The 15,952-nt window shown below is 36.9% G+C and overlaps 1 protein-coding gene across 2 annotated transcripts in view; it reads right to left on the bottom strand.

Annotated features, from left to right (window-relative positions):
• The window catches only part of LOC145774192 (uncharacterized), a 33,209-nt gene extending 19,119 nt beyond the window's left edge, over nucleotides 1–14,090 (bottom strand). For both annotated transcript variants that reach the window (XM_082585363.1, XM_082585364.1), the window contains exon 1: nucleotides 13,988–14,090. The gene's annotated coding sequence lies outside the window, so the exon portion shown is untranslated. The remainder of the gene's footprint in view (nucleotides 1–13,987) is intronic.
• Nucleotides 14,091–15,952: the final 1,862 nt, after the last annotated feature.

The raw sequence follows: 15,952 nt of genomic DNA, 5'->3' as shown, positions 1-15,952 counted from the left end.
TATCTGCTTCTTTCAGATAGATACGAATATGAATATGTTTGCGAACAAACACAAAACATATCTCTGTATGAAGTAAACTCACAGTATATTCGGAACGAATGTTCAAGTGTGGAAAAAATATCATGAAACAAAAAAGCTATTATAAGATATACTGCATCTACGCATCAAATTACGTAAGATTTACATCAGATGTGATTTGAAAAGAAGAAGCAAACACACCCCTTTCAATATTTAACTGAAAACTAGCCAAGCTATTTTAAGTTCTGGTTACTTCAAACGCAATTATTTATGAATCGAATGGAAGTATGTAAATGTGAAGAATTGCATTTTTTTCGCCATAAAATTTAAGCAACTGGATTCGTTTATCTGAGGAGGGGGACAGTGTTGACCAGAAAATGATCGATTTACTTCTTCACATTAACTGGTTGTGTACGTGTGTTTATGCATACAATACCGAAAAAGATTATCATTCAAAGCTGGAGACAATGTTTGCTGTTCTTACATTTATTCTACGTCGAATGACTTCAAATTGACGTGAAATGAAAACTGCTATTTGGAAGAAATTCCTTTCCAAGGATACAGAACTTGAAGAGTGAAAACTAAAGTAAAACACAATCTATCTTGAAACCAAAACGCGGATAGCATCTCCCCAAGCAAAACAAAGAACTAACAGAAGAAAATGAAGGGCACAGTCACACCACCAGTCCACCAGCCTGTGCAAAGTTTGTATCAAAGCCAAAAGCACAACCAGCCGCTAAACGGCTAAACGTTGCTCCCGTTGTCTTTGTATTGCTTCAAGGTCTCACAACCTTGAAGCTACTGTATATCAAACAGGGTCTGCTACTATTCGGTGAGTCCGATTCGGTGAGTTCCTAACCTGTAACCCCTAACCCTAACCTCTAACCCCTAACCCTAAAACGGCAATGATAATTAGGCTACGGTACCCGATAATTTAAAAAAAAAATTGAAAATATCACCGAATAGGGATCGGACTCACCGAATCGGACTCACCGAAACGGGCAATTCCGATCAAAGAAGCTATACGTTGCGTGGCTTTTTTCAGCAATTTGTGAAATGGAAAGTCACAGAAGTTTAATTTCGTATCTGTACGCTTATAGACATCAGAATTCTATAAATTTCCATCATAACAAAATTATTTAATTTTTTGCCTGCGACATCAACAATCGATAGATTTCAAGTGATTGTCAACACAAAAAAGCACAATACTTTGACCGGTCTGACAATGGCTGACAATCAGAGTTGACACTCTGACAATGGCTGGTGTGTTGTAAAATGTACATTGCACTGCAAGAAATTTAAGTTGCAGTATTTGTGAAATATCAATCCGCTGTGACCTGTGAGTGACATTCTCTATCGCAGTATTTCTCAACACCCATTTAGCCACGGAACACTGTCTTCCCAGATAGCAAATGCTGCGTAATGGAAAAACATATGACCATAACACAGCAGTCTCGGGGCTACGGAGTTGTCTTCCCTGTGAGAAGTTGCCCTTCTACACACCAAATTTCAAAAATTCGACACACTAACACGGGGCTCACATCAGCTAACTAGTGAAAAACGAGTTAAACATTCTTGAAAACTACCTTTTGTAGACATTGCAATTGGATATTGAAAGATTTAACTAATAGCAGGCTATCCAATCTAAACACCCACGCTTCCTTCTGAAGACGTTGGGTATTAAAGCATCGCTTGAGAATTTCCGTGTAGGCTTATACAGAACTTTAAATGCACTTTAAATAGATTGGTTATTAAAATAATTCAATCGGACTATGGGTTCACAATTTGCTTTAAATGATTGTTGCAATTCAAATGGCTAATACTCAACAAAACTACTTCATATGTGAAAAAGTTAATTTTGACTGAAACATGCAAAACTCTCTCTCTTGTCATATTTCAGCACCCTTTGGCTGGATTGATCCCTGCTTTAAGAATAACTTTGCAGAAGTTTTCATAATCCCATTCTATCCTCTACAACGTTCTTTGTCGTGTGATTTGTTGCGTCTGTATATTGTATTCTGTGGCATTGGAGTGCTTGCCTAACTAGCAAAATTTCTACCTTTATCTAGAAAAGCTGTAAAAAACTAAAAAGTGTACTTGAAAAAGAGTCTGCCGATTAGGTTACTCAATACTTCGTAGACTGACAGGACTGCTTAACAGGGCTTGAAGAGATTTCTTTTGTTACAAATACGTCTTTCATTCACACTTCTTCCACCTAAACATGATATGTACACAACTAAAAAGTTACAAATACAATACACTCTCTGCCACGTTGTTATGTCGCCTTGTTGCATTTTTCTTGTGTTTAATGCATGAAAATAGTGTTTAGAAATAAGTCAAATGTTGATGAGTATAACCACCTGATTGTCTTGCCTCTTGGGCAACACTTCACGCCTTTCCAACGAACTGAAAATCAAACTGCACCTTTCAACCAAAAACAAACAAAACAGAGCAATCCACACCATACATCTGTTTGCTAATTCTATAAACTTCGACTGCGGTGTGTGCCGTGTAACCACTAATCATTGTCTAGTCTTAAATAACTTACTATCCTATAAAGTCACACAGGCAAGATGTTCTATTGGACTATGGCTACACATAAACTGCTGTATTTTTAGGAGTTGTAACAGAAATGTTAAAAATAATTTTTAAGAGGTGAGTAATACAAGTGGACCGACATAACTCATCGCATCAAGTAGAAGAACTGTAAGTCTTGGTAAAACGGGACTTTTCTCAAAGTCCTCAAAAAATATCAAAACAAACCTTGCAGTGTTTGTCAGGTTTTCATGCAAAGCTCAATCGATTTACGTAAATCACAAGATTAAATTTACAGACAAGAAGGATTGAGTGAAAACAGTCACTCAAGGTCATGCTCAGATGACAACAGTTATTAAGATGATTATACAGTATTTCAGACACCTCAATTATTTTAACCCATTAAAAGCCGCCACAAGTTCCCATTGCTCTTTTTAGGAAATATTTCAGCCACAAAGTTGTATTGCCATAACTTTTTAATTAGTTTAAAAAAATTTGATGATTTTTGCTTTTTTATTGCATTTTTTTGTTTGCCTTTTAAAGGGACACCGGCCACATAGTCAAATGTAAATCTAGCGATACCTTAACATAGGAAGGTGTTTGTTTCGGTAGAAATTTGTCAGATCTTTCTTGAAGGACGCTTCAAAGTTATTGTATGAACATATTATATTCACGGTATTCATTGGCGTAGCTAGTGGGAGGGTGACCCCCCCAGTAGGCCAGTCTCCCCCCCGTCAGAAGCTTGTGGCGGCGGAATATTTTTAAACCTAAACAAAAAGCATAGTAAAAATCTTTTTTGAAACGGATTTGGCTCGAATTCTATTTTGCTGGTTCCTACTTCACGCGTTCAGGGGTGCAAAATCATGGTCCGCTGCGGGCAGCACAAACCATAGTTATACGCCACTGACAGTCGTCGGCTCCAGCTCGTGACCGAGCATTGGTTTCGTCATCAAATCGAATTTGGCTTTGGATGGTGATGTCATATATGGCTTTGGAGGCCAGTCTATGATGGAAAAGAAGTGGGCAAAAGTCAAATTGTATGGAGGGCTATGGATTGTATGGAGGTAGGGACGTGGTAGTTTTAGCTTTTCTAGATCTAGTGTTCGTTTTTCTTGGGCTTTTTGTATCCTTTTTTTTCGAAAATTTCCCTGCCTTCCTTAGATCTTTTTCTCCAGAGTAATCTGTCACTAGCAAGGTTTTTCCATGAATCCAGATCAATGTTTACATGGTTGAGGGAGACTTTCAGCTAATCTTTGTATCTCATTTTTGGTCTTCTGGGGGGGCTTTTACCTGTCTCTAGTTGTCCCTCCTCGTTGTCCCTTCTCATGACATGTCCTGTCCAGCGAAGGCAGTGTTGCAATATGTTGGCTTCTGAACTGGGCAACCTAGCGCGATCAAGGATTGCATCTTTGGTGAGACAATCTTCCCAACGAGTGCCTAGAATTTGATCCAGTTTCCTCTGCTGAAAATTTTCAAGACGTTTGATGTCACGGCGGTATAATGTCCAGGTTTCACAAGCATAGAGAAGGGTGGATAGAACGACTGCCCGGAGGACCATAATTCTTGTGCGGATAGATATAGCATGGTTGTTGAAAACACGATGGTTAAGTCTTCCATAGGCACAATGTGCTGCTTTTACACGATGTTGAATATTCTTTGACAGTGTTACAAACAGCCAAAAAAAATGCTGCCATGTGGCCGGTGTCCTTTTAAAAGGCAACAATAAACATAAAGCAAAATAAACAAATAAAAGAAGCAAAACCTTACACAAATTAGAGTGTAGTGGGAAGCACAATACTATAGAGTGTCAAACTCTGAAGAGACATAATTCATATCTATTACTAATAGGCAATAAAACATGCATGTACCTCATCACTTCACTTCATCCGGCTCTTCTTATTTTTCAACAATTTTCAAACTTTTACAAAATTCAGAAAAAGTACGTTGTTCGCAAATATTTATTAACACCTTCCAAAACAGACCCCAAACAACTACTAGCAAGTCCAAAATGATTCAATCAAAATAAGATGATGCAATACTGATGTATCCAAAACGATGTCCTTTTAAAAGGACACCGGCCGTAAATGGGTTAAAAGAAATAAAAAAGGAGTCAAAAGTCATGTAAATTTCATTTTGTGTGGAGCTACATGTACTGGAGAGGTTACTGTTATTTTTTTTATTCACCTCAATATAACTCAAAGAAAGAATGGCATTTGAACAATCAAATGATTTCAAAAAGGTGCACAGATCACAAAAAAGTATCTGCAAATTAGCAACACCCATGGCGCTCGGAATGGCCCGTTTCGGTGAGTCCGATTCGGTGAGTCCGATTCGGTTAGTCCGATTCGGTGAGTCCGATCCCTTAACGGGGGATTTTTTCAATTTTTTTTTTTAAATTATCGGGTACCATAGCCTAATTATCATTGCCGTTTTAGGGTTAGGGGTTAAGGGTTTGGGTTAGGGGTTAGAAGTTAGTAACTCACCGAATCAGACTCACCGAATCGGACTCACCGAATCGGACTCACCGAATAGTAGCAGACCCCATGGCGCTTCGCAGTCAAAATATATACAGTTCAAAAAAAGATTTACACAGAGTGCATGAAACGTAGAAGATGAAGTCAATTGCCTCCGTGACTTTGAAGTGGTGTTCTTTCTTTAAACAAATGTACGACAACTTGACGCAGAGTTGACATCTTCATGTGAATTCAACGTCGATTGATGTAAACTCAATGTAAGAATGACGCAATTTGCAGAGGTCGTAATAGGAGAGTAGTGGTTGCGAATCATTTCAACTGACAATGATGAAATTTACATCAATGATATTTTTAGTCATTGTTTGAAACCATGACAACTGCTTAGCCTACAAGAACATAAAAAGAACATTCAAGTCATAAAAAGCAGAAACCAAAGGCAAAGATGGACATTACAAACAAATATGAAGTGTTTCTACGCATTTATTTCACTGCTTTTCTGCCCAAGGCCATCCGTGAAGTGTTTATGTATAATTGCATAATAATCACCATTTTTGGACATAATTATCCATGAAATTGCGCGTGATTTGTACCCTTAGTCAGCCAAATGTGACATAGAAATAATGAAAACAACAAAATAACAAAAACGGAACCATGTTTTAATATTTAAAAAGATTGGTCATAGTGCTGCAACAGCTGGAAAAGTGAAATACTAACAAAACTGGAAGGGATAGTAAAAACTATGTTGGTTCACTGAGTTTATGGTTACGGCCACAAAAAATATCAATAGAAAAGCTTGATGGAAAGTGATAGAAGACCCCAGAAGAAGGACGTTACAATTCTGTCAGCAGGTTCAGTAAAACACCAGGCAGTTACTGTGTGTCTAAACTAAAGTCACACAATCAAACTTTGACAAAACAACAATGCGGAAACAGAACATAAAAACGTTGAAAGGTATTTTGCAGAAGTATCATCACACACGGTTGGCTGGCTTGTGTGTGTTTAGTTACAGCATCGTAAGTTAACAGCAAATTAATATGTGAATAAACTGATCTTGCATAAGCAAAACGCAACAAGCAAATCAGGTTATTTCTGCGTCCGTTACGTCTAGATTCGTGGCGCGAATCTATTCGGAGTAAGGACTACTAAGTGATCACTCTTTAAGCGAATTGTGGGAACAAAACTGTAGCTTATAATCTAATTCTACAATCAATCATCAAAGGCAACAATGGTGCTGCATGGAAAAGTGCTACCTTGAAGTAGCTGAATGCGGATGACCCCTCAGTGTCAAAATCGGCTTCTGAGATAAACCGGAGACATTTCATCTACCAAAGCCGGATTTGAAGCTACAAATTAATTTAGACTAAGGAATTATAAGGTATTTATAAATGGTAAGATAAAATTATCGAATTTGAGAACTTTAAATTCTTTCTGGAGAAGTTTCATCCAAGCGAGCAAACGTTCTTTTTGTACGTCGCTTTAACATTTAGCCACACAACTACTACAAACGTAAAGTTACCAAATTTACATTTACAAAAATCTGCTGAACATGATATATTTACAACATCAGCAGACAAGGAAAAGAGTGCTTTGGTCTGTTACATCGCGTTGGTGTTTGCGACAATTTCAGTGTTGCTTACTTCCACAGTTTACCTTCAAACAAATCATAATAAGCAGGTACTGCAGCATGATAGGACCACGGTTGCTAACTTCCTGTCCTTTAGTTTAACTCTATAGTCTATGTCCTCTGTCAAATAAAATCACAAAAGCAACATTATTTCCAACTTCGCAAAAAACACTGTTGAAAAAAGCTGTAACAAAAATTTAAGTAAACTTTACTATTAAAGGTAAAAACTGCGAACTGATAGACCTACTAAAACATTTATAAGCTCAATGAAAATGTATTCTTTTACTAACCTTCATACCCTTTAAAATGCTGTGCGGTAAGCTACTTTGAAACTTAAATTGTAGATAAAATATTGCCATGAAAAATCTTAATGGGATAAACAACTGACTCCAATCTTCATACCTAAAGATGAACTTACTGATACAAAACTACCATCGTGAAAAGTTACGTCACTTTCACATTGATTTATCGTCTGCAGATGTTGAATCAATGTGAAAAAGAACAAGTTAGTTTGCTGGGATTTAACACAAGTGAGCAAATTGAGCACTACACTCTTAATCTGAGTAGTATCCAACTGTCGAAAACATACATGTGTTCCAAACTGTCTAATACTGATACCAATACAAGCGGGCATTTGAGACAGGGTAACACTGTAGCTAACTTGGGCATGTGCTGAATAGCTCGCCATAATGCCCGCGATGACGTAATTTGGTTCAGATAATTATGACCACATGGCTGTTTGATCATTGTTATGCAACAACACTTGTTAGCCTTTCCTAGACAAGAGCCTTTTTTTTGTATAACTAAACAGGCAAGCAGCTTTGACCATACCAAAAATAGGATAAGGATTAGAGTTAAAACAGTTTTATTAATTTAATTAACAAGAAACCATGGTAAAATTGGACAGCTATTGAATTAGCTTGTTGTCTAGGTCTACTTCCCAACTACTCACACCCTGCAAATATCAACTTGATACTAAGACGAAAACCATAAACTTACATCAAAGACTTCATTAGTAGCCTACTGCATTGAAGGTCACAGCTCAACCACAGCAAACCTGCACAACCAAAAGACATGACAATTAGCGCTGCATGCAATTAAACAATGTTGAATCAACGCAAAAAAACTGCAGTGAAAGCAAATGCAGAGGAAGTGACTGGTAAAGGTGGTTTACCACATTGCATCACGCTCTTAATTAAGCTGCGTTACAACACAATGATAAAAAGGGAATTAAAGCAACTGTTTACTGACAAACAGACAATTAGAAACTTAATTGCCATGTTAAGCAGTTTTCCAAGTTTTGTAAAGGTGACTTGGTAAATTTACAAACTTTGCCAGTCAAAATGTGGCTGTTAGATACGAAACGGATAAGATTGAATTCTTCGATGCAATTATCAGAGCATAACAATTGAAGTTGACCTAACCCTTACAAAAAGGATTTCTGTATTTTAGAAAAAAAAATCATGTTGTTGTTATTTATTTGCTTTACCTAACATGGCTTTCAAAAAAAAACTGTAACGCTCCTGGCAAAATAATGCATGTAGACAACAACTCAAGAAGTGTAAACTTTGTTTTCAAAAAAGCACAGGCCACCGCGTTTAATTGTAGGCTATCCCACCATTCAAATAACTACTTCTGACATAACATTGCATCGAAAAGTAATAAGTACTTTTCGGGTGATATGTATGTGTAATAGTCATGGACTCAACGAAAATGAAGCATATTTCAACTAAACCTTGCATCACCATCATCAAATATATATGCCATTTAAAGTGTCTTTTCGAAATGAATTAACCTGCTTTCGATAAAAATCAGTCAAGGGGTTGCCAGTGTCTCTTCGACGCAAGACAGATTGTCAATTCGACCATCTTTGAAAGCACACGGCTGTGTCTTGGACAGGATGTTTGGTGGCATGTTTGAAGGCGGACACAAAGATTGGCTTTTATGTACATTTCAATCATCACTCATGAGAAAAAAATGCAAAAATTGTAAATTAACTACCTCATTGGAAATTATGGATTCAGTTTATATGCCGATTCATTCGATGTTTTGTGACTTATTGGGTGTTGAACTGGTACAAAAATCGTTAATTTTATGACAGGCCGGAAAACTGTGTACTCTTTTGCAGCGTCTGCCGTGTTGTATGTCTAACTTTGCTCCTTCACCGCACTACGCATGGTATGCGATTTGTATACTAGTTGTCGAAGTTCTAAGTATTTTTGTTAAAATAATCTTTTAACAAAAGCAATTTTTACCTTTTTCGACATTGAAGTATAGCTAGAATTGTCCAGTCTCGAAGAAAGCTTTAAAAGTTTAAACAAAAATTGTCTAACAACTCTAACGTTGCTCACTAACTCAGGGTATTGATGAGTTTAAAAATTGAAACTTGAATGAAGAGTTAATACTGTACCGGTTCAATAATTTAATCTGTCAAAAAAACGGGATTTTTAGCATAAGTCACTCAAACGCTTTGTTACCGTAATTACGCACTGTGCTCTTCGTGGGTACGTACATCTGTCCAACTATGGTGTTTGCTGAACTAAACTGAGCGTCCAAGAACAGCACAATTCGATTGTATTCCAGGCAGTCGAGAGCGTATGGCACAAAACCGTGGCTACAAAATAGAATCCCAGTCGCATAGCTCACTGTTATGTGACAAACGCACTGTTCACTGTCACTATGCTGCAACTTAGACTCTAACAACAAGGCAAGACTACTGTATGAGGAGTAACCTTACTTTAAACCACCAAAACATTTGTGTAAAGCCGCCAGACTTTACCGAATGTACATATCATAATTGACTGCGACTGCCTATCTGTCGACAAATTTATCGTCTTGAAGCAACCATTTCTTTGAGGTGAAATCTGAACGGGTAGGCTACAGCCACACGTCATATCTCCATCGCACGGCAGCCAACACATTATAACAGTGTGCTTTAACGGCGAAGCAGGAAGTGAAACCACTTCCTGACAAATAATTTACACCGCTTTGCTGCTGTTTCAACGTAGAAAAAATACGTCCGTGTTAGCTTTGTTGAAGGATGCAGTTGCTCACATAAATGTGAGAATGCAACCTCACACTGAGAAAGCCTCATTGGAAGCGTATTCCTGGCAGTTCCAAATTCTTGTGGGTAGCTTTGAACCACTGACACAGGTCCATCCCCGAGTCTGACGAAGTCAAGCTGAAAAGTGACAGTTCACTCTTCTTCACATCGTAAGAGTTTTTTTTACTTTTTTTTTTATAAATTAATTTGTAAGCGAATCGCTGCAAAGCAACAGCTTATCATCGATAAACTGACTGCATTTACAAAACGTAATCCTATGATAAACAAACTACAAGAATAATGTTGTTATGCCAAGCCAATTTGAAACCATTTGATAACAGCAATGTTGGAATGGATGATTAATTATCAGATTATATACAGATCTGCAAAACTCCAAATTCAAGAGCTTTGGCCTGAGTGCCATTTTCAAGCGAAAATGGTGCCAAGAACTGCATGAGCTGAAATCTGTATCGATTAGTAGTCCTGACTAAGATAAGCGTGGTTCGAAGATTTAAATTCTAAATCACACCAATACTGTAATATGCTGCTGTTTTGTAAAATTCTGATGCAATTCGTTCATCTTATAAGCAAATGGTTGGAACGCCTTGTTAATCTAATCAAAAAATAAAGAGCCGAAAATGTAGATAGTAAACTCAGTTCAGCAAACAAACGTTTTGAAAACTATACTGTCTTCATCTTCAGTGCTATAAATGTGAAGTTCATCTTATTTTGCTAATCCGGAGTATTAAAAAATGATTTAACGCCAATGTTGATCAAGAAGAATGCTGTTGCATTGACTACACTGACTACACGACTACACTGCAGCACTTGAACATCTTAAAAACAAGGCTTTGAAATCAAATTTTCCCCAAAAACTTATCAAAGAAAAAATTCAACTTGCTGAAAAATGGACAGAACGGATACCTAAACCCACAGAAAAAAATGCAACCAAAGCCCACAGAGTAATCTGGCCTACATCTTTTCCTAATTTACTCAAGACCACCAACGCAGAGAAAAAACTACAGCCCAATCAAATGATGACATATAAAAAGCCAAGCACGCTGGGAAATTTACTCACAAAATACAAAAAAATTGCCCTGAATACAGTAACACCAACCAATGGCTACTCCAAACCATGCGGCAAATGTGCACTGTGTGGTAACCATGGAGCGCATAAGCCTATGGTAAAAGAATGCACCTCTATTAAATGTAAACTCAACAAAACATACAGTCTCAAACAAAAATTAACTTGCCAAAATTACGGGATATACATTGCAACGTGCACCATATGTCACGAACACTATGTAGGACAAACCATGACAAAATTTTCCACACGTTGGGCCACACATAGATCTATTTGGAACAGTTTTAATTACTTTGATAAATCCGGTGACAAAGCAGCATTATTGAAACATTATGCGAAACTCCACAATATTGAACTCAAAAAGAAACCAGCTCTGGCAGACTGCTTTGTCGTTACTTTCGCCGAACAACCCAGCAAACATTATTTAGACATCGCTGAAGATAAATGGTTACATACAATCAAAGCCACCATAAACATACAGAAACTGATTCGACCAACCACTTAAATCCCATGTCATCAGCAACCTCCGACCCCTGTGGTGTAGATTCTTCAACTATGCCCATTTAAACGTATTCTTTTTTGACGCTTTGTCTATGTAAGCTTATGGCAATGGACTGAAATTAAATTGCGTTTTTCTTTGTATTCGTCTTGTTGAACTGTTGTAATTTACTAGATGGATGCCCATTTACACTTATTCTTTATTGACGCTTTATCGATATAAACTTACGGCAATGGATTGAAACTAAATTGCGTTTTTCTTTGTATTCGCCTTCTTAAACTGTTGTAATTTACTAGACGGATGATCAGGTTAATGTATTTCTTGAATTTTGTATCAGAATATTGTTGGAAATCGTGGGAGAACACCAGTTAAGATTTAGGCTTGCAGGTTTTGATTTTAATATTATGTAACCATCTATTTAAAATATAATTTTTATGCGTGTTGATAACATCGGAGTTTGCTTTATTTGTTCGTTTTACGTATTTTTCAAATTTTCTTCTTTTTTTACATGTGCTAGCTGAAGATGCTATTACTATAGCGAAATCGATTCTTAACTTAATAAATTACACTAAGAGGTTAGATTGTTGTGCAAATGCCAGCATTTGATGAATGCAAATTAGCATTGAGTAGGCTACTGTAGTTCAATACGTCACTAACTTTTAACGCTCATTGCACTGCGTTAAATATTGTTTGACGTAAGCATAGTCAGTATTGATTTGCTGTGTACATATAAAACACCACACTAAACGAAAGTTAGTAAAGGTCAGCTAACACATTAGGAGCTTGGCCAAACTAAATTAATCCTTTGCGTTGCCATTAACAGTCAATACGCCTGCTGCAAAAGACCAGCAAGCAGGCAGAATATTGAATTCCACCCAGCCACTGAATTTTGCCAACCACAACCACTTGCCAGCATTTTGTCAAGACCAAGGATTCTCGGTACAAAAACATGCTTTTAAAACTACAGTGCACCACAAACAATGGAATAACGTGTATCACATGGACTCCCATTAGAAGCAGAAAATAGGCATTCAATTTAATCTTGAACCACAAACGCCCTACAGTATCCAAGCCATTGCTGTCAAACATAGCTCTTTGTCAATGTTAAAAGGAAGTACTAAGAATTTTTTTTAAGGAAGTGATTGTCGCAGCAATCACTTCAAAGCTTTTTGTGGATATGAGCGTTCAGAAAAGCATACAGTAGTTAATTACAAAGAGCACTTGTACGCAGAAAAACTAAAGAGTACATTTACCAGCAGAAAGACGGTTAGAGATAGAAAAAAAACCCATAGCCCTACAACAAGTTAATAAACTCGTACGATAAGCTTGTTATACCTGAACTGCATAATCAAAATCAAGTCATATTTACAAAAGAACAGAGTCGTCCATGAAAATGTCATTGATATTTTTGGATTTCAGAGTTACAACAGGATATGTATGTACACACATGAAACTATTAAATGTCATACTAGCGTTATTACGTCGGATTAATGTTTACAAATGTGAATAAAACCATTAGCTTGTCCATGAGTCAACATATTTCTACCATAGGCAAATTTGCCAGCCCACTTAGCACTTTAATAGATGATGGTTTTCAAACGTTGGTTTGCCGTAGAAGAGTTTTTCGAGTACAGAAACTGTTGCTAATGACTTCATTGCATTCCGTGCCGTATTCGTTTCACGTACTTCCAAAAGTAGACACATTACTGACAAACATAATACACAAGACTTTGCACAAATAGGCTAAAAAAGATAACTTTGTGAGGAATAACTACAATTAAAAACTGGTATTGAACCTTCTTGAAATAAAAAAAAAAACATCTTCGCCATGATGTGGAGACAGCGAATTGCTGGCATAATATTTTTCAAGAAATTGAAAAGGGAGGCCATACCATTGCGGGCTTATGACACCATGTTTTTACGACGATGAAACTCAACGCCCAAAGCGGTTGTTACCATATTCAAGCCAATTAATTTTCAAAGACGCAAGAGTAAAGATCAGAAACTAGCATATTACGGTAGTCATATTGCGAATATATTTGGCATTTTACATAGAAGTGACAAAACTAAAACTAGAGCACTTCAAAACGGTTTTTCTCACGCAAAAACAACAGAAAAAATGAAACGAAACCGCATGTTTTTCGAAATGAAATGACAACACAAAGAATTTTGTGCTGAAACGAAACTTCTTCCTTTCTAATAGTCTCAACTCAAACGTTAAAATTAAAGATAGTTTCAAACTAAAACTATGATCAACTTTTCACGACCACAATATTATTTCCACTCCTGATTGAAATCTCTCGTTCACAGAATAGCAACAACCCCGTCACACAAAAAGGAAACATAATCTCCATAGATAGAAAGATTGAATAAAATTGTGTTAATTTTGCATTCAATTACATCTTTTTGTTTCAATAGTCTGGAATACTTTGATGGTCTGTCCATACTGCCTACTTTGAACAGGTCTGCCTGCAAAAAAATGCCCTATCCTGTCCCTGTTTTAGTTAATACTAACAAAACTTTTTGTGATAATATCAGTAAAAAATACAGAGCAAAACAAATACAGTTTTCGAAACGTTACCTCGCTGAGTTTTCTATTTCAGCCTTTGAATGTTTTTCTTAGGTTATTCAAGCGTTCCAACCATTTTTCTATTCATAATACGGTAATACAAAAATGTACATTAGACAAACAAGCTACTTAACAACAAACCTGCACAGAAGAAAATCCAACAACTTGGGCGCTCAAATGCAAGCAGCAGCGACCAGCGAGAATCCCGGCGAAAACTAATTTTTGATCAAATGTTTGCAGCTGCATGTGAGGTGCAGAAAGAAAAGCAATGCTAATCAACAATTCTATTTGTTTATTCTTGTGACGTCACACAGGAAGGCCAACCAGCAACTCAGAAAAGTTTCTTGGCATAAGGTGATCGAAAATTGTCTTTGTGTGGAGCCAATGAATTGTCGATTGATTGATGCCAAGTGTGGCAAGAAATAAATACAGGCTACAAAAAGATTGCATGCCACATAAGTTGCAACTTCAAATTCTTGCGAATTTGATATAGCTCTTTTTAGTGCCAGAATCTCAAACAATGCAACCCAGCCACCTAAATAAAGTCGTCTTCTTCACAGATCTGTCTGTTGTGAAAGTTGTTCTATAGTACCGGTGCTGCTACAGCCTACAGTGCTACAAAAATACACGTTCAGTATGCATATTGGGGCTACATGTTTTTTAATAAATGCTTTCGCCATCCAAATTAGGTTTTCTAAAAGTTCTCTTTTTTGAAAAAGTTAGAATAATGGGGCGACTGATGAAACGGCGAAAGGAGCTGAAGCATGCAGACGTTGAATCAATACAAGAAAAGAAACAATTTTGCTATCCAGAATGGCAGTTCAGAGATGCCTGGTCTATACTCAAGGCAAATCTTTTTTGACAAATCTAGAGGAAGAACAAAAAGTATTACCTAATGGAATATCCTGTATTAGGAAGAGTTTTGAGATTTATAGCTTCATCTATTTTACAGCTGTCGCATTGGAAAAATTGAGTTGTGTTTTCTACATTCAGGCTTGAGTTATCCATAAACAAAACAAAAGAGGCCGCATTACATGCGATGCGTTACGTACATACAGTAGACCAGGGCTACTCAACTGGCGGACCACGATCCGAATCCGGACCTTCTGGGTGGTGATGGTGGGTCTTGAGCTTTTGGAAGAACAACCTCATTACCACGTTTCAGGTCTTCTTTAAACAGATTTCTACTGACAGGAAACAATTTTTACTGTGATTATCCTAGTTGTCGGGGGGGATTCGACTCCCAGACTCCTCAACACTTTCTCAGAAATCTAATTCGAGTTACCTTTTGCCTAAAAAAGTGGTTTGGTACAGATAGTTTAACTTTCGTGATTGTGTGTGAAATAACTTATTCACCGGACCATTAAAAACAAGGATGCCAGACCTTGGTTTTTCCACCTAGATCTGGGTTTTTTTGACCAAATCTGGGTTTTAAGTTTTTTTATTTCAAATTTAGGTAAATCTAGGTTTTTTTGGTTTTTAACTTTGTACAGAGCTTGCACGGTATTAAGGCACTGGGATCTTCGATAAATGGTCCCCACTGCAACACAAAAATGATAAGGTAGCCTACTGGTAATGTTTTTTTGCATCAGCTACTGCAGTCAGTGAGGTACAGGATGCTAAAGAAATGATCCAACTTTATGAAAATGTGGATGACTAAAAATTGGAGTAGTACAACTATTTGTGTGACTGAACATTTACTTATTGTGAATTTGAGTTATTCTTTTCAACATTATGTTCAAATGAAAAAGGCTAAGCAGGGTTTATTGCTAAGAACCAAGTTATCGTAGTTGTACACCAAGCAGTAAGCAGGCATGATGATTCTCCTCAGCCGCAGTCTACAACTCACACAGCAAAAAGTTTAGTTCAAAAGTCAAAACTAACCTTATTGGTTTTGTCTAGTCAGTTTTAGAAATTTTGGTTAAACACGCACTGAACCTTGCTAGCTAGACGCTTTACCATAAAGGTAATTTTGAACCAAAATCTTTGCTGTGAGCCCATATAGGCCTACCAAGCTCTTGTTTTTGTATATAGTTATATTACATATATATTAACTACCATACCAACATAAGCATGTATATATATTGTATAATTAAAACAATGAAA

This window comes from Aplidium turbinatum, chromosome 7 (assembly GCF_918807975.1).
Source record: "Aplidium turbinatum chromosome 7, kaAplTurb1.1, whole genome shotgun sequence".
In the NCBI taxonomy this organism is placed as follows: domain Eukaryota; kingdom Metazoa; phylum Chordata; class Ascidiacea; order Aplousobranchia; family Polyclinidae; genus Aplidium; species Aplidium turbinatum.
Note: the sequence above shows the minus strand (reverse complement) of the source record. Positions and strands in the feature narration are given on the sequence as shown.